This window comes from Ambystoma mexicanum, chromosome 5p (genome assembly GCF_040938575.1).
Source record: "Ambystoma mexicanum isolate Mex_15411 chromosome 5p, UKY_AmexF1_1, whole genome shotgun sequence".
NCBI classification, from domain to species: domain Eukaryota; kingdom Metazoa; phylum Chordata; class Amphibia; order Caudata; family Ambystomatidae; genus Ambystoma; species Ambystoma mexicanum.
The window spans coordinates 743135421-743157309 of NC_090930.1; the positions used below are offsets into that span (position 1 = coordinate 743135421).

General features: G+C 39.2%; 15 non-coding genes across 15 annotated transcripts; 9 read left to right on the plus strand and 6 right to left on the minus strand.

The window, feature by feature from the left end:
* Window positions 1-1670: 1670 nt before the first annotated feature.
* TRNAQ-UUG (transfer RNA glutamine (anticodon UUG)) lies at window positions 1671-1742 on the plus strand. Its single transcript has one exon. It is a non-coding gene; the product is annotated as a tRNA-Gln (tRNA).
* A 1240-nt stretch (window positions 1743-2982) lies between these two features.
* TRNAQ-UUG (transfer RNA glutamine (anticodon UUG)) lies at window positions 2983-3054 on the plus strand. Its single transcript has one exon. It is a non-coding gene; the product is annotated as a tRNA-Gln (tRNA).
* Window positions 3055-3967: 913 nt separating this feature from the next.
* TRNAQ-CUG (transfer RNA glutamine (anticodon CUG)) lies at window positions 3968-4039 on the minus strand. Its single transcript has one exon. It is a non-coding gene; the product is annotated as a tRNA-Gln (tRNA).
* Window positions 4040-6409: 2370 nt separating this feature from the next.
* Window positions 6410-6481, plus strand: TRNAQ-UUG (transfer RNA glutamine (anticodon UUG)). Its single transcript has one exon. It is a non-coding gene; the product is annotated as a tRNA-Gln (tRNA).
* Window positions 6482-7388: 907 nt separating this feature from the next.
* TRNAQ-CUG (transfer RNA glutamine (anticodon CUG)) lies at window positions 7389-7460 on the minus strand. Its single transcript has one exon. It is a non-coding gene; the product is annotated as a tRNA-Gln (tRNA).
* Window positions 7461-7719: 259 nt separating this feature from the next.
* Window positions 7720-7791, plus strand: TRNAQ-UUG (transfer RNA glutamine (anticodon UUG)). The gene has a single exon. It is a non-coding gene; the product is annotated as a tRNA-Gln (tRNA).
* A 913-nt stretch (window positions 7792-8704) lies between these two features.
* On the minus strand, window positions 8705-8776 carry TRNAQ-CUG (transfer RNA glutamine (anticodon CUG)). Its single transcript has one exon. It is a non-coding gene; the product is annotated as a tRNA-Gln (tRNA).
* Window positions 8777-11133: 2357 nt separating this feature from the next.
* TRNAQ-UUG (transfer RNA glutamine (anticodon UUG)) lies at window positions 11134-11205 on the plus strand. The gene has a single exon. It is a non-coding gene; the product is annotated as a tRNA-Gln (tRNA).
* A 907-nt stretch (window positions 11206-12112) lies between these two features.
* Window positions 12113-12184, minus strand: TRNAQ-CUG (transfer RNA glutamine (anticodon CUG)). Its single transcript has one exon. It is a non-coding gene; the product is annotated as a tRNA-Gln (tRNA).
* Window positions 12185-12443: 259 nt separating this feature from the next.
* TRNAQ-UUG (transfer RNA glutamine (anticodon UUG)) lies at window positions 12444-12515 on the plus strand. Its single transcript has one exon. It is a non-coding gene; the product is annotated as a tRNA-Gln (tRNA).
* Window positions 12516-13428: 913 nt separating this feature from the next.
* Window positions 13429-13500, minus strand: TRNAQ-CUG (transfer RNA glutamine (anticodon CUG)). The gene has a single exon. It is a non-coding gene; the product is annotated as a tRNA-Gln (tRNA).
* A 2380-nt stretch (window positions 13501-15880) lies between these two features.
* TRNAQ-UUG (transfer RNA glutamine (anticodon UUG)) lies at window positions 15881-15952 on the plus strand. The gene has a single exon. It is a non-coding gene; the product is annotated as a tRNA-Gln (tRNA).
* A 1238-nt stretch (window positions 15953-17190) lies between these two features.
* On the plus strand, window positions 17191-17262 carry TRNAQ-UUG (transfer RNA glutamine (anticodon UUG)). The gene has a single exon. It is a non-coding gene; the product is annotated as a tRNA-Gln (tRNA).
* A 913-nt stretch (window positions 17263-18175) lies between these two features.
* TRNAQ-CUG (transfer RNA glutamine (anticodon CUG)) lies at window positions 18176-18247 on the minus strand. The gene has a single exon. It is a non-coding gene; the product is annotated as a tRNA-Gln (tRNA).
* Window positions 18248-20619: 2372 nt separating this feature from the next.
* TRNAQ-UUG (transfer RNA glutamine (anticodon UUG)) lies at window positions 20620-20691 on the plus strand. Its single transcript has one exon. It is a non-coding gene; the product is annotated as a tRNA-Gln (tRNA).
* The last annotated feature ends 1198 nt before the right edge of the window (window positions 20692-21889 follow it).

Genomic DNA, 21889 nt, shown 5'->3' on the forward strand with positions numbered 1-21889 from the left:
GACCAAATGTCTTTCGACGAAATGTCTTTCGACGAAATGTCCGGACAGCGGCAGCTGGTCTGTGTCAGTAATGGCAATTTGATTTTGCCATATTCACAACTCCCTAATAAATGAACAAAATGTTCCATTTGTAGGCACAGTTACATGCTATGGTATGTATACCATGCTTAATAACCACCATAGGAGGCTCAGAGCACCATCCGCATTCTTACGTACAAAACATGTAAGGAAATAATCAGATCTTTTGCTCTGCAGGAGTCAGGCTTCTTTAAAGCCTGAAAGTGGCAGAGTGCCATTGTAAACTGAGGCATGATGAAACCATGCCCAAGAACCCAGGCAGGTTAAACCCTTCCACTCATGCCCCTAGGCCCACGGCCCCGAACGGCCAGGTTCTATAGACAGGGCAGCTGGCATGGATTATGGACACTTTTAACATAGGGTGGTTTTTCAACCTTATCTCCTCTGGGAGCAAAGCGCTGGACAGGGTTTCCTGTACGTTTTTGAGGTTCGCAGGGATCTATGTGTGGATGTTTCTTGGTGTGAAAAGCATGACACCTTTTGGGGTGACACCAGGCTCTTCTGGGAGTTAATTTACATAATCTCTACTTTCTATTTTATGTGACATGGGCTGCAGTTACATTGTTCTGTTAATAGAGGGCAACACACAGGTCATAGTTCCAAACAGGGGTGCACGGTCTGCTTGCTAGCTTACAATTACAGTTCTATTTGGGATTCACCGCCTTTTCATAAACTGAGTACTCTTCCGGAGTATTTCTAACTTATGTAGGTGTTTTGGGGGTGTTACGTGCCTTTGTATGACTGCTGCAAACCACTTGATATTAGACATTGATTGGAAACGACATAAAAAATCCTGACACATATTGTAAGCGGACGTAAAATGACCTATATTAGCTAATATAAGTAAACAGACATCACTCCCCCCTCCCCACAAAAAGGGATGTATGCGTACACAAAAAATAAAAATGAAAAACAAGCAACTACTGCAGTTAAAATCTAAAAATGTAAATTCAGTTACATGATCATGACTCGGAAGGGGAAGTTAAAAAGGAAAAAAACACACGGTAGGAGAGAGGTTAGCTTTACATGCCATGAGGGAGGAAGAGGTCTTCCAAGCACTGTTGTGTATGTTGGTCAATCCCTCTGAAACGCAAAAGGGATGTGCACATAGAAATCAAAGCAGAGTCATCCAGAGAGACTATTTAATTCTTTTTTTTTAAATTCTCAAAAGGAAGCTGCTATCAAATTGAACTATTCATCACAGCCACTGCTAGGAAATCTATGTGCATAAAATGACAATACACCCAAAGGAAAACAAAATATAGCTATAACATGTCAGATTACTAAATTCAGAGTCCAGCCTACTAACCATTAGACCATGGAACCTAAATACTTCCGCAAATGCTGAACTTCATTATGCCAAAACAGAGGCAGTCAGAAACAATATTTAATATTGCTTAATCACATGCCTCAAGAGGAAGAATTTGATCTACATGCTCTATAAAGCACAGAGATTGCTATAGCACAACGTCAATCGACAACATCGCTGTGTTTGTATGATATCAGTCAATTGGGACTATGAATCTGTAAAAATTGTAAATGTGCTCTATATTGCCATTTCTGATTCAACGCTCTCAGGTGCATCTTGCAAGGGTTCCATGGTGTAATGGTTAGCACTTTGGACTTTGAATCCAACGATCCGAGTTCAAGTCTCGGTGGAACCGTTATCTTGCTCTTACACTCCATTTTCTAATTTCTCAAATTACAATTCAACAGAGTTAATATTCAGAAGTTCAGTCGACTCAGGTAGCCGTTTTCACACTCTCTCTCTCTCTGCACGACCTTACATTTAAATGCACTTTGGTGCCTGATACCAATACAGTGATGCAACTACATATCGTTAATGTACAATCCCTAAGGTCAATCAGAGTGGGCACCCAGATATCTCTCAGAAACATTTTCCACAGATGAATAATGTCCAACCTTAACTCTATGAAAAGAAAAATGTACACACTATGTGCAGTAGATTCTCTGCTCACTGGAACATGCAGAAACAACATTGATGTGAAAAGATTGGAAAAAAAGCCCTATTTTATTAACATTAAAAAATGTTATACAATTATTTTGGTGAATCATATTCACTTTCACAATCATTCCTATGTTTCAAGCAATTTGATGGTCTTATTAAATGTGTAAAAAATGTAATTCTTTGAGTTGACAAACTGTATGGAGAGCAAACTTTTTATAACTTACAAGAGTTATGAGTTCTAGAAAGTAGTGCATTTACTGATCAAGTGCCCTTGTTTAAATGTACTTACTTTATTTGGATCACACCTTTCTCGAAAGAAGAAATAAACTCTAAATTATCAGGAAGCAATTCAACTGATTTTAGGGGCCTCCTGGGCTTTCAATGCAAATCGCTGAGATCAAAAGCCAGTTTAATAGCCATTATACCTTGGAGCTTTGGAGATATGAGAGTGGGCAGTTTCTTTGTGGCAAAAGAGAGTCATCCCCAGAAACTATTAATATTCTTTGGTCAAAGAAGACTGCCATCAAAGTGGGCTGTAAAGCAAAGCTATTGCTGTTATATCTATCTGCAAATGAAAGGCAACTCTAAAAGAGAAGCAGCCTCAAGGTCCCACCGAGACTTGAAATCGGATCGCTGGATTCAGAGTCCAGAGTACTAACCATTACTCCATGGAACCCACATATTCAGTAGCATGATGCACTTCATTCTGGAAAAACAGAGCACATCAGAGAAAATATGTAATATTCCTATATCATTAGACTCCAGAGGAAGAATTTGATCCAAATGAGACATGAAGCCAATACTTTGCGATTGCACAGCATCCAACAGCAACAGTGCTGCTTCGATATAATATCAGTAAACGGTTACTATAGGTCAGTAAAAATCTTGACTGTGCCCTATATTCTCATTGCCCTTATGAAGCTCTGCTCAACAAGGGTTCCATGGTGTAATGGTTAGCACTTTGGACTTTGAATCCAGCGATCCGAGTTCAAGTCTCGGTGGAACCTCTCTCTTGCTCTAACACACTTTGTCTCCTTGTTGTCTTAAATTATAGGCCAAAGATAGTAATATTCATAAGGTTAGTGGTGTAGGGTATTCATTTTCGCTCTCACTCTCTGGCATAACTTTTCATAAAAATCCACTTTTGTGCCTAGCACCTTAACCTTTATGCATTTTTTTTAAATGTATGAACAGTGAGGTCATTCTGAGTCGATGGGCAGATCTGCATCGGAAACATACATAAAAGATTTGAAATTTTCAAACTTAACTCAATGTTAAGAAACATGATCAATCTGTGACCCAATGGATTCTCTTTTTACTTGAAGATGCAGCAACAACATTAATAATACCATTTTGGGAAAAGCAGCTCTATTGTATCGCCATTCTCTTTCAAAATTGTTAAAGGGTTAATCCTATGAAAAGCGACCAGATTCAGAATCAATGATATTAATCAAGCGTCTTAACAGTCTTTACATGTTTGTAAAATGAAGGTATCAGTTTGAGATGAAAAATAGAACGAAGAACACACTTTTCATAATTCACAAAAGGCCTGAGGTGTATAAATACTGTTTGTACCGACCAAGGGCCCATTCGTGAATGTACTTACTTTAGTTGGATCATACCTTTCTTCAAAGAAGACATCCACAATAAACGATGAGGGAAAGGTTCGACTGATGGTAAACTCTTACAGAGATTTGAATGCAAATTATTGGATTCAACCTCCAGGGTGCTACCATTACACCATGGGTCTTTCACACCACAGAAAGTGGTGGGTTTCATTGTGGCTAAAGAGCGTCATCCATGGAAAATCTTTCTTTCTTCAAATGCACCCAGGGAATAATGCTACGAAAGTGGGCGACACAGCAGCGTCATTGCTATTAAAACAAGACACTGAGAGGAAAACAAACACAGTAATTCCCAAGGTCCCACCGAGATTTGAACTCGGATCGCTGGATTCAGAGTCCAGAGTGCTAACCATTACACCATGGAACCTACATACTTAGTGACACGATGAATGTCATTGCAGCAAAAAAAGAGCCTTTTAGAGAATGTATGCAATATTCTTTTATCTTATGCCTCCAGAGGAAGAATCCTATCCAAATGAGCTGTAAAGCAAAGAGTTTGCTATTGCGCAACAACCAACTAAACAGTTCCACATTTGCATAATATCCGTGGGCTAGGAATATGAGTTTGTTAAAATGATGCATGAGATCTCGATTCTCATTTCTGTTACAACTCTGTCAGGTTGCACCAGCAAGGGGCCCATGGTGTAATGGTTAGCAAAGAACATTACTGAAGGGCCCCTCGGCCAGCCAGAAAGCCAAAATGGAGAGAACGGGCATGAACTGGTTGTGAATGAGCTTCAAAATGCGTTCACAGGTAATTGAACTGGTGATCTCCTCAGTTTATACACCTGGAACTCCTGTCAATAGCAACAGTCGGCAGCTGGGTTGCCAGACATTTCGTCGAAAAAAATTTGTCGACAGGACAATTGGTCGAAAACATTTGGTCGAAAACCAAATGGTCGAATTGCTTTTGTTTTTTATTTTCACTTTTTTTTTGGGGAGGGGGTTTGGGGGGGTCCCCCAACCCCCTTTTTTTCTAAAAACCCCTTTTTTTCCCTAAACTACAACCTAAAAAATATATATATAAATAAATTAAAAAATCGACCATTTGGCTTTCGACCAAATTACGTCGACCAAATGTCTTTCGACGAAATGTCTTTCGACGAAATGTCCGGACAGCGGCAGCTGGTCTGTGTCAGTAATGGCAATTTGATTTTGCCATTGTCACAACTCCCTAATAAATGAACAAAATGTTCCATTTGTAGGCACAGTTACATGCTATGGTATGTATACCATGCTTAATAACCACCATAGGAGGCTCAGAGCACCATCCGCATTCTTACGTACAAAACATGTAAGGAAATAATCAGATCTTTTGCTCTGCAGGAGTCAGGCTTCTTTAAAGCCTGACAAAGTGGCAGAGTGCCATTGTAAACTGAGGCATGATGAAACCATGCCCAAAAACCCAGGCAGGTTAAACCCTTCCACTCATGCCCCTAGGCCACGAACGGCCAGGTTCTATAGACAGGGCAGCTGGCATGGATTATGGACACTTTTAACATAGGGTGGTTTTTCAGCCTTATCTCCTCTGGGAGCAAAGCGCTGGACAGGGTTTCCTGTATGTTTTTGAGGTTTGCAGGGATCTATGTGTGGATGTTTCTTGGTGTGAAAAGCATGACACCTTTTGGGGTGACACCAGGCTCTTCTGGGAGTTAATTTACATAATCTCTACTTTCTATTTTATGTGACATGGGCTGCAGTTACATTGTTCTGTTAATAGAGGGCAACACACAGGTCATAGTTCCAAACAGGGGTGCACGGTCTGCTTGCTAGCTTACATTTACAGTTCTATTTGGGATTCACCGCCTTTTCATAAACTGAGTACTCTTCCGGAGTATTTCTAACTTATGTAGGTGTTTTGGGGGTGTTACGTGCCTTTGTATGACTGCTGCAAACCACTTGATATTAGACATTGATTGGAAATGACATAAAAAATCCTGAAACATATTGTAAGCGGACATAAAATGACCTATATTAGCTAATATAAGTAAACAGACATCACTCCCCCCTCCCCACAAAAAGGGATGTATGCGTACACAAAAAATAAAAATGAAAAACAAGCAACTACTGAAGTTAAAATCTAAAAATGTAAATTCAGTTACATGATCATGACTCGGAAGGGGAAGTTAAAAAGTAAAAAAACACACGGTAGGAGAGAGGTTAGCTTTCCATGCCATGAGGGAGGAAGAGGTCTTCCAAGCACTGTTGTGTATGTTGGTCAATCCCTCTGAAACGCAAAAGGGATGTGCACATAGAGATCAAAGCAGAGTCATCCAGAGAGACTATTTAATTCTTTTTTTTTCAAATTCTCAAAAGGAAGCTGCTATCAAATTGAACTATTCATCACAGCCACTGCTAGGAAATCTATGTGCATAAAATGACAATACACCCAAAGGAAAACAAAATATAGCTATAACATGTCAGATTACTAAATTCAGAGTCCAGCCTACTAACCATTAGACCATGGAACCTAAATACTTCCGCAAATGCTGAACTTCATTATGCCAAAACAGAGGCAGTCAGAAACAATATTTAATATTGCTTAATCATATGCCTCAAGAGGAAGAATTTGATCTACATGCTCTATAAAGCACAGAGATTGCTATAGCACAACGTCAATCGACAACATCGCTGTGTTTGTATGATATCAGTCAATTGGGACTATGAATCTGTAAAAATTGTAAATGTGCTCTATATTGCCATTTCTGATTCAACGCTCTCAGGTGCATCTTGCATGGGTTCCATGGTGTAATGGTTCGCACTTTGGACTTTGAATCCAACGATCCGAGTTCAAGTCTCGGTGGAACCATTATCTTGCTCTTACACTCCATTTTCTAATTTCTCAAATTACAATTCAACAGAGTTAATATTCAGAAGTTCATTCGACTCAGGTAGCCGTTTTCACACTCTCTCTCTCTCTGCACGACATTACATTTAAATGCACTTTGGTGCCTGATACCAATACAGTGATGCAACTACATATCGTTAATGTACAATCCCTAAGGTCAATCAGAGTGGGCACCCAGATATCTCTCAGAAACATTTTCCACAGATGAATAATGTCCAACCTTAACTCTATGAAAAGAAAAATGTACACACTATGTGCAGTAGATTCTCTGCTCACTGGAACATGCAGAAACAACATTGATGTGAAAAGATTGGAAAAAGCCCTATTTTATTAACATTAAAAAATGTTATACAATTATTTTGGTGAATCATATTCACTTTCACAATCATTCCTATGTTTCAAGCAATTTGATGGTCTTATTAAATGTGTAAAAAATGTAATTCTTTGAGTTGACAAACTGTATGGAGAGCAAACTTTTTATAACTTACAAGAGTTATGAGTTCTAGAAAGTAGTGCATTTACTGATCAAGTGCCCTTGTTTAAATGTACTTACTTTATTTGGATCACACCTTTCTCGAAAGAAGAAATAAACTCTAAATTATCAGGAAACAATTCAACTGATTTTAGGGGCCTCCTGGGCTTTCAATGCAAATCGCTGAGATCAAAAGCCAGTTTAATAGCCATTATACCTTGGAGCTTTGGAGATATGAGAGTGGGCAGTTTCTTTGTGGCAAAAGAGAGTCATCCCCAGAAACTATTAATATTCTTTGGTCAAAGAAGACTGCCATCAAAGTGGGCTGTAAAGCAAAGCTATTGCTATTATATCTATCTGCAAATGAAAGGCAACTCTAAAAGAGAAGCAGCCCCAAGGTCCCACCGAGACTTGAACTCGGATCGCTGGATTCAGAGTCCAGAGTGCTAACCATTACTCCATGGAACCCACATATTCAGTAGCATGATGCACTTCATTCTGGAAAAACAGAGCACATCAGAGAAAATATGTAATATTCCTATATCATTAGACTCCAGAGGAAGAATTTGATCCAAATGAGACATGAAGCCAATACTTTGCGATTGCACAGCATCCAACAGCAACAGTGCTGCTTCGATATAATATCAGTAAACGGTTACTATAGGTCAGTAAAAATCTTGACTGTGCCCTATATTCTCATTGCCCTTATGAAGCTCGGCACAACAAGGGTTCCATGGTGTAATGGTTAGCACTTTGGACTTTGAATCCAGCGATCCGAGTTCAAGTCTCGGTGGAACCTCTCTCTTGCTCTAACACACTTTGTCTCCTTGTTGTCTTAAATTATAGGCCAAAGATAGTAATATTCATAAGGTTAGTGGTGTAGGGTATTCATTTTCGCTCTCACTCTCTGGCATAACTTTTCATAAAAATCCACTTTTGTGCTTAGCACCTTAACCTTTACGCATTTTTTTTAAATGTATGAACAGTGAGGTCATTCTGAGTCGATGGGCAGATTTGCATCGGAAACATACATAAAAGATTTGAAATTTTCAAACTTAACTCAATGTTAAGAAACATGATCAATCTGTGACCCAATGGATTCTCTTTTTACTTGAAGATGCAGCAACAACATTAATAATACCATTTTGGGAAAAGCAGCTCTATTGTATCGCCATTCTCTTTCAAAATTGTTAAAGGGTTAATCCTATGAAAAGCGACCACATCCAGAATCAATGATATTAATCAAGCGTCTTAACAGTCTTTACATGTTTGTAAAATGAAGGTATCAGTTTGAGATGAAAAATAGAACGAAGAACACACTTTTCTTAATTCACAAAAGGCCTGAGGTGTATAAATACTGTTTGTACCGACCAAGGGCCCATTCGTGAATGTACTTACTTTAGTTGGATCATACCTTTCTTCAAAGAAGACATCCACAATAAACGATAAGGGAAAGGTTCGACTGATGGTAAACTCTTACAGAGATTTGAATGCAAATGATTGGATTCAACCTCCAGGGTGCTACCATTACACCATGGGTCTTTCACAGCACAGAAAGTGGTGGGTTTCATTGTGGCTAAAGAGCGTCATCCATGGAAAATCTTTCTTTCTTCAAATGCACCCAGGGAATAATGCTATGAAAGTGGGCGACACAGCAGCGTCATTGCTATTAAAACAAGACACTGAGAGGAAAACAAACACAGTAATTCCCAAGGTCCCACCGAGATTTGAACTCGGATCGCTGGATTCAGAGTCCAGAGTGCTAACCATTACACCATGGAACCTACATACTTAGTGACATGATGAACGTCATTGCAGCAAAAAAAGAGCCTTTTAGAGAATGTATGCAATATTCTTTTATCTTATGCCTCCAGAGGAAGAATCCTATCCAAATGAGCTGTAAAGCAAAGAGTTTGCTATTGCGCAACAACCAACTAAACAGTTCCACATTTGCATAATATCCGTGGGCTAGGAATATGAGTTTGTTAAAATGATGCATGAGATCTCGATTCTCATTTCTGTTACAACTCTGTCAGGTTGCACCAGCAAGGGGCCCATGGTGTAATGGTTAGCAAAGAACATTACTGAAGGGCCCCTCGGCCAGCCAGAAAGCCAAAATGGAGAGAACGGGCATGAACTGGTTGTGAATGAGCTTCAAAATGCGTTCACAGGTAATTGAACTGGTGATCTCCTCAGTTTATACACCTGGAACTCCTGTCAATAGCAACAGTCGGCAGCTGGGTTGCCAGACATTTCGTCGAAAAAAATTTGTCGACAGGACAATTGGTCGAAACCATTTGGTCGAAAACCAAATGGTCGAATTGCTTTTGTTTTTTATTTTCACTTTTTTTTTGGGGGGGGGATTTGGGGGGGTCACGCCCAACCCCCTTTTTTTCTAAAAACCCCTTTTTTTCCCTAAACTACAACCTAAAAAATATATATATAAATAAATTAAAAAATCGACCATTTGGCTTTCGACCAAATTACGTCGACCAAATGTCTTTCGACGAAATGTCCGGACAGCGGCAGCTGGTCTGTGTCAGTAATGGCAATTTGATTTTGCCATATTCAAAACTCCCTAATAAATGAACAAAATGTTCCATTTGTAGGCACAGTTACATGCTATGGTATGTATACCATGCTTAATAACCACCATAGGAGGCTCAGAGCACCATCCGCATTCTTACGTACAAAACATGTAAGGAAATAATCAGATCTTTTGCTCTGCAGGAGTCAGGCTTCTTTAAAGCCTGACAAAGTGGCAGAGTGCCATTGTAAACTGAGGCATGATGAAACCATGCCCAAGAACCCAGGCAGGTTAAACCCTTCCACACATGCCCCTAGGCCCCGAACGGCCAGGTTCTATAGACAGGGCAGCTGGCATGGATTATGGACACTTTTAACATAGGGTGGTTTTTCAACCTTATCTCCTCCTGGAGCAAAGCGCTGGACAGGTTTTCCTGTACGTTTTTGAGGTTCGCAGGGATCTATGTGTGGATGTTTCTTGGTGTGAAAAGCATGACACCTTTTGGGGTGACACCAGGCTCTTCTGGGAGTTAATTTACATAATCTCTACTTTCTATTTTATGTGACATGGGCTGCAGTTACATTGTTCTGTCAATAGAGGGCAACACACAGGTCATAGTTCCAAACAGGGGTGCACAGTCTGCTTGCTAGCTTACATTTACAGTTCTATTTGGGATTCACCGCCTTTTCATAAACTGAGTACTCTTCCGGAGTATTTCTAACTTATGTAGGTGTTTTGGGGGTGTTACGTGCCTTTGTATGACTGCTGCAAACCACTTGATATTAGACATTGATTGGAAACGACATAAAAAATCCTGACACATATTGTAAGCGGACATAAAATGACCTATATTAGCTAATATAAGTAAACAGACATCACTCCCCCCTCCCCACAAAAAGGGATGTATGCGTACACAAAAAATAAAAATGAAAAACAAGCAACTACTGCAGTTAAAATCTAAAAATGTAAATTCAGTTACATGATCATGACTCGGAAAGGGAAGTTAAAAAGGAAAAAAACACACGGTAGGAGAGAGGTTAGCTTTACATGCCATGAGGGAGGAAGAGGTCTTCCAAGCACTGTTGTGTATGTTGGTCAATCCCTCTGAAACGCAAAAGGGATGTGCACATAGAAATCAAAGCAGAGTCATCCAGAGAGACTATTTAATTCTTTTTTTTTCAAATTCTCAAAAGGAAGCTGCTATCAAATTGAACTATTCATCACAGCCACTGCTAGGAAATCTATGTGCATAAAATGACAATACACCCAAAGGAAAACAAAATATAGCTATAACATGTCAGATTACTAAATTCAGAGTCCAGCCTACTAACCATTAGACCATGGAACCTAAATACTTCCGCAAATGCTGAACTTCATTATGCCAAAACAGAGGCAGTCAGAAACAATATTTAATATTGCTTAATCATATGCCTCAAGAGGAAGAATTTGATCTACATGCTCTATAAAGCACAGAGATTGCTATAGCACAACGTCAATCGACAACATCGCTGTGTTTGTATGATATTAGTCAATTGGGACTATGAATCTGTAAAAATTGTAAATGTGCTCTATATTGCCATTTCTGATTCAACGCTCTCAGGTGCATCTTGCAAGGGTTCCATGGTGTAATGGTTCGCACTTTGGACTTTGAATCCAACGATCCGAGTTCAAGTCTTGGTGGAACCGTTATCTTGCTCTTACACTCCATTTTCTAATTTCTCAAATTACAATTCAACAGAGTTAATATTCAGAAGTTCAGTCGACTCAGGTAGCCGTTTTCACACTCTCTCTCTCTCTGCACGACATTACATTTAAATGCACTTTGGTGCCTGATACCAATACAGTGATGCAACTACATATCGTTAATGTACAATCCCTAAGGTCAATCAGAGTGGGCACCCAGATATCTCTCAGAAACATTTTCCACAGATGAATAATGTCCAACCTTAACTCTATGAAAAGAAAAATGTACACACTATGTGCAGTAGATTCTCTGCTCACTGGAACATGCAGAAACAACATTGATGTGAAAAGATTGGAAAAAGCCCTATTTTATTAACATTAAAAAATGTTATACAATTATTTTGGTGAATCATATTCACTTTCACAATCATTCCTATGTTTCAAGCAATTTGATGGTCTTATTAAATGTGTAAAAAATGTAATTCTTTGAGTTGACAAACTGTATGGAGAGCAAACTTTTTATAACTTACAAGAGTTATGAGTTCTAGAAAGTAGTGCATTTACTGATCAAGTGCCCTTGTTTAAATGTACTTACTTTATTTGGATCACACCTTTCTCGAAAGAAGAAATAAACTCTAAATTATCAGGAAACAATTCAACTGATTTTAGGGGCCTCCTGGGCTTTCAATGCAAATCGCTGAGATCAGAAGCCAGTTTAATAGCCATTATACCTTGGAGCTTTGGAGATATGAGAGTGGGCAGTTTCTGTGTGGCAAAAGAGAGTCATCCCCAGAAACTATTAATATTCTTTGGTCAAAGAAGACTGCCATCAAAGTGGGCTGTAAAGCAAAGCTATTGCTGTTATATCTATCTGCAAATGAAAGGCAACTCTAAAAGAGAAGCAGCCCCAAGGTCCCACCGAGACTTGAACACGGATCGCTGGATTCAGAGTCCAGAGTGCTAACCATTACACCATGGAACCCACATATTCAGTAACATGATGCACTTCATTCTGGAAAAACAGAGCACATCAGAGAAAATATGTAATATTCCTATATCTTTAGACTCCAGAGGAAGAATTTGATCCAAATGAGACATGAAGCCAATACTTTGCGATTGCACAGCATCCAACAGCAACAGTGCTGCTTCGATATAATATCAGTAAACGGTTACTATAGGTCAGTAAAAATCTTGACTGTGCCCTATATTCTCATTGCCCTTATGAAGCTCTGCTCAGCAAGGGTTCCATGGTGTAATGGTTAGCACTTTGGATTTTGGATCCAGCGATCTGAGTTCAAGTCTCGGTGGAACCTCTCTCTTGCTCTAACACACTTTGTCTCCTTGTTGTCTTAAATTATAGGCCAAAGATAGTAATATTCATAAGGTTAGTGGTGTAGGGTATTCATTTTCGCTCTCACTCTCTGGCATAACTTTTCATAAAAATCCACTTTTGTGCCTAGCACCTTAACCTTTATGCATTTTTTTTAAATGTATGAACAGTGAGGTCATTCTGAGTCGATGGGCAGATCTGCATCGGAAACATACATAAAAGATTTGAAATTTTCAAACTTAACTCAATGTTAAGAAACATGCTCAATCTGTGACCCAATGGATTCTCTTTTTACTTGAAGATGCAGCAACAACATTAATAATACCATTTTGGGAAAAGCAGCTCTATTGTATCGCCATTCTCTTTCAAAATTGTTAAAGGGTTAATCCTATGAAAAGCAACCACATTCAGAATCAATGATATTAATCAAGCGTCTTAACAGTCTTTACATGTTTGTAAAATGAAGGTATCAGTTTGAGATGAAAAATAGAATGAAGAACACACTTTTCTTAATTCACAAAAGGCCTGAGGTGTATAAATACTGTTTGTACCGACCAAGGGCCCATTCGTGAATGTACTTACTTTAGTTGGATCATACCTTTCTTCAAAGAAGACATCCACAATAAACGATAAGGGAAAGGTTCGACTGATGGTAAACTCTTACAGAGATTTGAATGCAAATTATTGGATTCAACCTCCAGGGTGCTACCATTACACCATGGGTCTTTCACACCACAGAAAGTGGTGGGTTTCATTGTGGCTAAAGAGCGTCATCCATGGAAAATCTTTCTTTTTTCAAATGCACCCAGGGAATAATGCTATGAAAGTGGGCGACACAGCAGCGTCATTGCTATTAAAACAAGACACTGAGAGGAAAACAAACACAGTAATTCCCAAGGTCCCACCGAGATTTGAACTCGGATCGCTGGATTCAGAGTCCAGAGTGCTAACCATTACACCATGGAACCTACATACTTAGTAACATGATGAACATCATTGCAGCAAAAAAAGAGCCTTTTAGAGAATGTATGCAATATTCTTTTATCTTATGCCTCCAGAGGAAGAATCCTATCCAAATGAGCTGTAAAGCAAAGAGTTTGCTATTGCGCAACAACCAACTAAACAGTTCCACATTTGCATAATATCCGTGGGCTAGGAATATGAGTTTGTTAAAATGATGCATGAGATCTCGATTCTCATTTCTGTTACAACTCTGTCAGGTTGCACCAGCAAGGGGCCCATGGTGTAATGGTTAGCAAAGAACATTACTGAAGGGCCCCTCGGCCAGCCAGAAAGCCAAAATGGAGAGAACGGGCATGAACTGGTTGTGAATGAGCTTCAAAATGCGTTCACAGGTAATTGAACTGGTGATCTCCTCAGTTTATACACCTGGAACTCCTGTCAATAGCAACAGTCAGCAGCTGGGTTGCCAGACATTTCGTCGAAAAAAATTTGTCGACAGGACAATTGGTCGAAACCATTTGGTCGAAAACCAAATGGTCGAATTGCTTTTGTTTTTTATTTTCACTTTTTTTTTGGGGGGGGGGGGATTTGGGGGGGTCCCCCAACCCCCTTTTTTTCTAAAAACCCCTTTTTTTCCCTAAACTACAACCTAAAAAATATATATATAAATAAATTAAAAAATCGACCATTTGGCTTTCGACCAAATTAAGTCGACCAAATGTCTTTCGACGAAATGTCTTTCGACGAAATGTCCGGACAGCGGCAGCTGGTCTGTGTCAGTAATGGCAATTTGATTTTGCCATATTCACAACTCCCTAATAAATGAACAAAATGTTCCATTTGTAGGCACAGTTACATGCTATGGTATGTATACCATGCTTAATAACCACCATAGGAGGCTCAGAGCACCATCCGCATTCTTACGTACAAAACATGTAAGGAAATAATCAGATCTTTTGCTCTGCAGGAGTCAGGCTTCTTTAAAGCCTGACAAAGTGGCAGAGTGCCATTGTAAACTGAGGCATGATGAAACCATGCCCAAGAACCCAGGCAGGTTAAACACTTCCACTCATGCCCCTAGGCCCACGGCCACGAACGGCCAGGTTCTATAGACAGGGCAGCTGGCATGGATTATGGACACTTTTAACATAGGGTGGTTTTTCAACCTTATCTCCTCTGGGAGCAAAGCGCTGGACAGGGTTTCCTGTACGTTTTTGAGGTTCGCAGGGATCTATGTGTGGATGTTTCTTAGTGTGAAAAGCATGACACCTTTTGGGGTGACACCAGGCTCTTCTGGGAGTTAATTTACATAATCTCTACTTTCTATTTTATGTGACATGGGCTGCAGTTACATTGTTCTGTTAATAGAGGGCAACACACAGGTCATAGTTCCAAACAGGGGTGCACGGTCTGCTTGCTAGCTTACAATTACAGTTCTATTTGGGATTCACCGCCTTATCATAAACTGAGTACTCTTCCGGACTATTTCTAACTTATGTAGGTGTTTTGGGGGTGTTACGTGCCTTTGTATGACTGCTGCAAACCACTTGATATTAGACATTGATTGGAAACGACATAAAAAATCCTGACACATATTGTAAGCGGACATAAAATGACCTATATTAGCTAATATAAGTAAACAGACATCACTCCCCCCTCCCCACAAAAAGGGATGTATGCGTACACAAAAAATAAAAATGAAAAACAAGCAACTACTGCAGTTAAAATCTAAAAATGTAAATTCAGTTACATGATCATGACTCGGAAGGGGAAGTTAAAAAGGAAAAAAACACACGGTAGGAGAGAGGTTAGCTTTACATGCCATGAGGGAGGAAGAGGTCTTCCAAGCACTGTTGTGTATGTTGGTCAATCCCTCTGAAACGCAAAAGGGATGTGCACATAGAAATCAAAGCAGAGTCATCCAGAGAGACTATTTAATTCTTTTTTTTTCAAATTGTTAAAAGGAAGCTGCTATCAAATTGAACTATTCATCACAGCCACTGCTAGGAAATCTATGTGCATAAAATGACAATACACCCAAAGGAAAACAAAATATAGCTATAACATGTCAGATTACTAAATTCAGAGTCCAGCCTACTAACCATTAGACCATGGAACCTAAATACTTCCGCAAATGCTGAACTTCATTATGCCAAAACAGAGGCAGTCAGAAACAATATTTAATATTGCTTAATCATATGCCTCAAGAGGAAGAATTTGATCTACATGCTCTATAAAGCACAGAGATTGCTATAGCACAACGTCAATCGACAACATCGCTGTGTTTGTATGATATCAGTCAATTGGGACTATGAATCTGTAAAAATTGTAAATGTGCTCTATATTGCCATTTCTGATTCAACGCTCTCAGGTGCATCTTGCAAGGGTTCCATGGTGTAATGGTTAGCACTTTGGACTTTGAATCCAACGATCCGAGTTCAAGTCTCGGTGGAACCGTTATCTTGCTCTTACACTCCATTTTCTAATTTCTCAAATTACAATTCAACAGAGTTAATATTCAGAAGTTCAGTCGACTCAGGTAGCCGTTTTCACACTCTCTCTCTCTCTGCACGACATTACATTTAAATGCACTTTGGTGCCTGATACCAATACAGTGATGCAACTACATATCGTTAATGTACAATCCCTAAGGTCAATCAGAGTGGGCACCCAGATATCTCTCAGAAACATTTTCCACAGATGAATAATGTCCAACCTTAACTCTATGAAAAGAAAAATGTACACACTATGTGCAGTAGATTCTCTGCTCACTGGAACATGCAGAAACAACATTGATGTGAAAAGATTGGAAAAAGCCCTATTTTATTAACATTAAAAAATGTTATACAATTATTTTGGTGAATCATATTCACTTTCACAATCATTCCTATGTTTCAAGCAATTTGATGGTCTTATTAAATGTGTAAAAAATGTAATTCTTTGAGTTGACAAACTGTATGGAGAGCAAACTTTTTATAACTTACAAGAGTTATGAGTTCTAGAAAGTAGTGCATTTACTGATCAAGTGCCCTTGTTTAAATGTACTTACTTTATTTGGATCACACCTTTCTCGAAAGAAGAAATAAACTCTAAATTATCAGGAAACAATTCAACTGATTTTAGAGGCCTCCTGGGCTTTCAATGCAAATCGCTGAGATCAAAAGCCAGTTTAATAGCCATTATACCTTGGAGCTTTGGAGATATGAGAGTGGGCAGTTTCTTTGTGGCAAAAGATAGTCATCCCCAGAAACTATTAATATTCTTTGGTCAAAGAAGACTGCCATCAAAGTGGGCTGTAAAGCAAAGCTATTGCTGTTATATCTATCTGCAAATGAAAGGCAACTCTAAAAGAGAAGCAGCCCCAAGGTCCCACCGAGACTTAAACTCGGATCGCTGGATTCAGAGTCCAGAGTAATAACCATTACTCCATGGAACCCACATATTCAGTAGCATGATGCACTTCATTCTGGAAAAACAGAGCACATCAGAGAAAATATGTAATATTCCTATATCATTAGACTCCAGAGGAAGAATTTGATCCAAATGAGACATGAAGCCAATACTTTGCGATTGCACAGCATCCAACAGCAACAGTGCTGCTTCGATATAATATCAGTAAACGGTTACTATAGGTCAGTAAAAATCTTGACTGTGCCCTATATTCTCATTGCCCTTATGAAGCTCTGCTCAACGAGGGTTCCATGGTGTAATGGTTAGCACTTTGGACTTTGAATCCAGCGATCCGAGTTCAAGTCTCGATGGAACCTCTCTCTTGCTCTAACACACTTTGTCTCCTTGTTGTCTTAAATTATAGGCCAAAGATAGTAATATTCATAAGGTTAGTGGTGTAGGGTATTCATTTTCGCTCTCACTCTCTGGCATAACTTTTCATAAAAATCCACTTTTGTGCCTAGCACCTTAACCTTTATGCATTTTTTTTAAATGTATGAACAGTGAGGTCATTCTGAGTCGATGGGCAGATCTGCATCGGAAACATACATAAAAGATTTGAAATTTTCAAACTTAACTCAATGTTAAGAAACATGATCAATCTGTGACCCAATGGATTCTCTTTTTACTTGAAGATGCAGCAACAACATTAATAATACCATTTTGGGAAAAGCAGCTCTATTGTATCGCCATTCTCTTTCAAAATTGTTAAAGGGTTAATCCTATGAAAAGCAACCAGATTCACAATCAATGATATTAATCAAGCGTCTTAACAGTCTTTACATGTTTGTAAAATGAAGGTATCAGTTTGAGATGAAAAATAGAACGAAGAACACACTTTTCTTAATTCACAAAATGCCTGAGGTGTATAAATACTGTTTGTACCGACCAAGGGCCCATTCGTGAATGTACTTACTTTAGTTGGATCATACCTTTCTTCAAAGAAGACATCCACAATAAACGATGAGGGAAAGGTTCGACTGATGGTAAACTCTTACAGAGATTTGAATGCAAATTATTGGATTCAACCTCCAGGGTGCTACCATTACACCATGGGTCTTTCACACCACAGAAAGTGGTGGGTTTCATTGTGGCTAAAGAGCGTCATCCATGGAAAATCTTTCTTTCTTCAAATGCACCCAGGGAATAATGCTACGAAAGTGGGCGACACAGCAGCGTCATTGCTATTAAAACAAGACACTGAGAGGAAAACAAACACAGTAATTCCCAAGGTCCCACCGAGATTTGAACTCGGATCGCTGGATTCAGAGTCCAGAGTGCTAACCATTACACCATGGAACCTACATACTTAGTGACACGATGAACGTCATTGCAGCAAAAAAAGAGCCTTTTAGAGAATGTATGCAATATTCTTTTATCTTATGCCTCCAGAGGAAGAATCCTATCCAAATGAGCTGTAAAGCAAAGAGTTTGCTATTGCGCAACAACCAACTAAACAGTTCCACATTTGCATAATATCCGTGGGCTAGGAATATGAGTTTGTTAAAATGATGCATGAGATCTCGATTCTCATTTCTGTTACAACTCTGTCAGGTTGCACCAGCAAGGGGCCCATGGTGTAATGGTTAGCAAAGAACATTACTGAAGGGCCCCTCGGCCAGCCAGAAAGCCAAAATGGAGAGAACGGGCATGAACTGGTTGTGAATGAGCTTCAAAATGCGTTCACAGGTAATTGAACTGGTGACCTCCTCAGTTTATACACCTGGAACTCCTGTCAATAGCAACAGTCGGCAGCTGGGTTGCCAGACATTTCGTCGAAAAAAATTTGTCGACAGGACAATTGGTCGAAAACATTTGGTCGAAAACCAAATGGTCGAATTGCTTTTGTTTTTTATTTTCACTTTTTTTTTTGGGGAGGGGGTTTGGGGGGGTCCCCCCAACCCCCTTTTTTTCTAAAAACCCCTTTTTTTCCCTAAACTACAACCTAAAAAATATATATATAAATAAATTAAAAAATCGACCATTTGGCTTTCGACCAAATTACGTCGACCAAATGTCTTTCGACGAAATGTCTTTCGACGAAATGTCCGGACAGCGGCAGCTGGTCTGTGTCAGTAATGGCAATTTGATTTTGCCATTTTCACAACTCCCTAATAAATGAACAAAATGTTCCATTTGTAGGCACAGTTACATGCTATGGTATGTATACCATGCTTAATAACCACCATAGGAGGCTCAGAGCACCATCCGCATTCTTACGTACAAAACATGTAAGGAAATAATCAGATCTTTTGCTCTGCAGGAGTCAGGCTTCTTTAAAGCCTGACAAAGTGGCAGAGTGCCATTGTAAACTGAGGCATGATGAAACCATGCCCAAAAACCCAGGCAGGTTAAACCCTTCCACTCATGCCCCTAGGCCACGAACGGCCAGGTTCTATAGACAGGGCAGCTGGCATGGATTATGGACACTTTTAACATAGGGTGGTTTTTCAGCCTTATCTCCTCTGGGAGCAAAGCGCTGGACAGGGTTTCCTGTACGTTTTTGAGGTTTGCAGGGATCTATGTGTGGATGTTTCTTGGTGTGAAAAGCATGACACCTTTTGGGGTGACACCATGCTCTTCTGGGAGTTAATTTACATAATCTCTACTTTCTATTTTATGTGACATGGGCTGCAGTTACATTGTTCTGTTAATAGAGGGCAACACACAGGTCATAGTTCCAAACAGGGGTGCACGGTCTGCTTGCTAGCTTACATTTACAGTTCTATTTGGGATTCACCGCCTTTTCATAAACTGAGTACTCTTCCGGAGTATTTCTAACTTATGTAGGTGTTTTGGGGGTGTTACGTGCCTTTGTATGACTGCTGCAAACCACTTGATATTAGACATTGATTGGAAACGACATAAAAAATCCTGACACATATTGTAAGCGGACATAAAATGACCTATATTAGCTAATATAAGTAAACAGACATCACTCCCCCCTCCCCACAAAAAGGGATGTATGCGTACACAAAAAATAAAAATGAAAAACAAGCAACTACTGCAGTTAAAATCTAAAAATGTAAATTCAGTTACATGATCATGACTCGGAAGGGGAAGTTAAAAAGTAAAAAAACACACGGTAGGAGAGAGGTTAGCTTTACATGCCATGAGGGAGGAAGAGGTCTTCCAAGCACTGTTGTGTATGTTGGTCAATCCCTCTGAAACGCAAAAGGGATGTGCACATAGAAATCAAAGCAGAGTCATCCAGAGAGACTATTTAATTCTTTTTTTTTCAAATTCTCAAAAGGAAGCTGCTATCAAATTGAACTATTCATCACAGCCACTGCTAGGAAATCTATGTGCATAAAATGACAATACACCCAAAGGAAAACAAAATATAGCTATAACATGTCAGATTACTAAATTCAGAGTCCAGCCTACTAACCATTAGACCATGGAACCTAAATACTTCCGCAAATGCTGAACTTCATTATGCCAAAACAGAGGCAGTCAGAAACAATATTTAATATTGCTTAATCATATGCCTCAAGAGGAAGAATTTGATCTACATGCTCTATAAAGCACAGAGATTGCTATAGCACAACGTCAATCGACAACATCGCTGTGTTTGTATGATATCAGTCAATTGGGACTATGAATCTGTAAAAATTGTAAATGTGCTCTATATTGCCATTTCTGATTCAACGCTCTCAGGTGCATCTTGCAAGGGTTCCATGGTGTAATGGTTAGCACTTTGGACTTTGAATCCAACGATCCGAGTTCAAGTCTCGGTGGAACTGTTATCTTGCTCTTACACTCCATTTTCTAATTTCTCAAATTACAATTCAACAGAGTTAATATTCAGAAGTTCAGTCGACTCAGGTAGCCGTTTTCACACTCTCTCTCTCTCTGCACGACATTACATTTAAATGCACTTTGGTGCCTGATACCAATACAGTGATGCAACTACATATCGTTAATGTACAATCCCTAAGGTCAATCAGAGTGGGCACCCAGATATCTCTCAGAAACATTTTCCACAGATGAATAATGTCCAACCTTAACTCTATGAAAAGAAAAATGTACACACTATGTGCAGTAGATTCTCTGCTCACTGGAACATGCAGAAACAACATTGATGTGAAAAGATTGGAAAAAGCCCTATTTTATTAACATTAAAAAATGTTATACAATTATTTTGGTGAATCATATTCACTTTCACAATCATTCCTATGTTTCAAGCAATTTGATGGTCTTATTAAATGTGTAAAAAATGTAATTCTTTGAGTTGACAAACTGTATGGAGAGCAAACTTTTTATAACTTACAAGAGTTATGAGTTCTAGAAAGTAGTGCATTTACTGATCAAGTGCCCTTGTTTAAATGTACTTACTTTATTTGGATCACACCTTTCTCGAAAGAAGAAATAAACTCTAAATTATCAGGAAACAATTCAACTGATTTTAGGGGCCTCCTGGGCTTTCAATGCAAATCGCTGAGATCAAAAGCCAGTTTAATAGCCATTATACCTTGGAGCTTTGGAGATATGAGAGTGGGCAGTTTCTTTGTGGCAAAAGAGAGTCATCCCCAGAAAATATTAATATTCTTTGGTCAAAGAAGACTGCCATCAAAGTGGGCTGTAAAGCAAAGCTATTGCTGTTATATCTATCTGCAAATGAAAGGCAACTCTAAAAGAGAAGCAGCCCCAAGGTCCCACCGAGACGGATCGCTGGATTCAGAGTCCAGAGTGCTAACCGTTACACCATGGAACCCACATATTCAGTAACATGATGCACTTCATTCTGGAAAAACAGAGCACATCAGAGAAAATATGTAATATTCCTATATCTTTAGACTCCAGAGGAAGAATTTGATCCAAATGAGACATGAAGCCAATACTTTGCGATTGCACAGCATCCAACAGCAACAGTGCTGCTTCGATATAATATCAGTAAACGGTTACTATAGGTCAGTAAAAATCTTGACTGTGCCCTATATT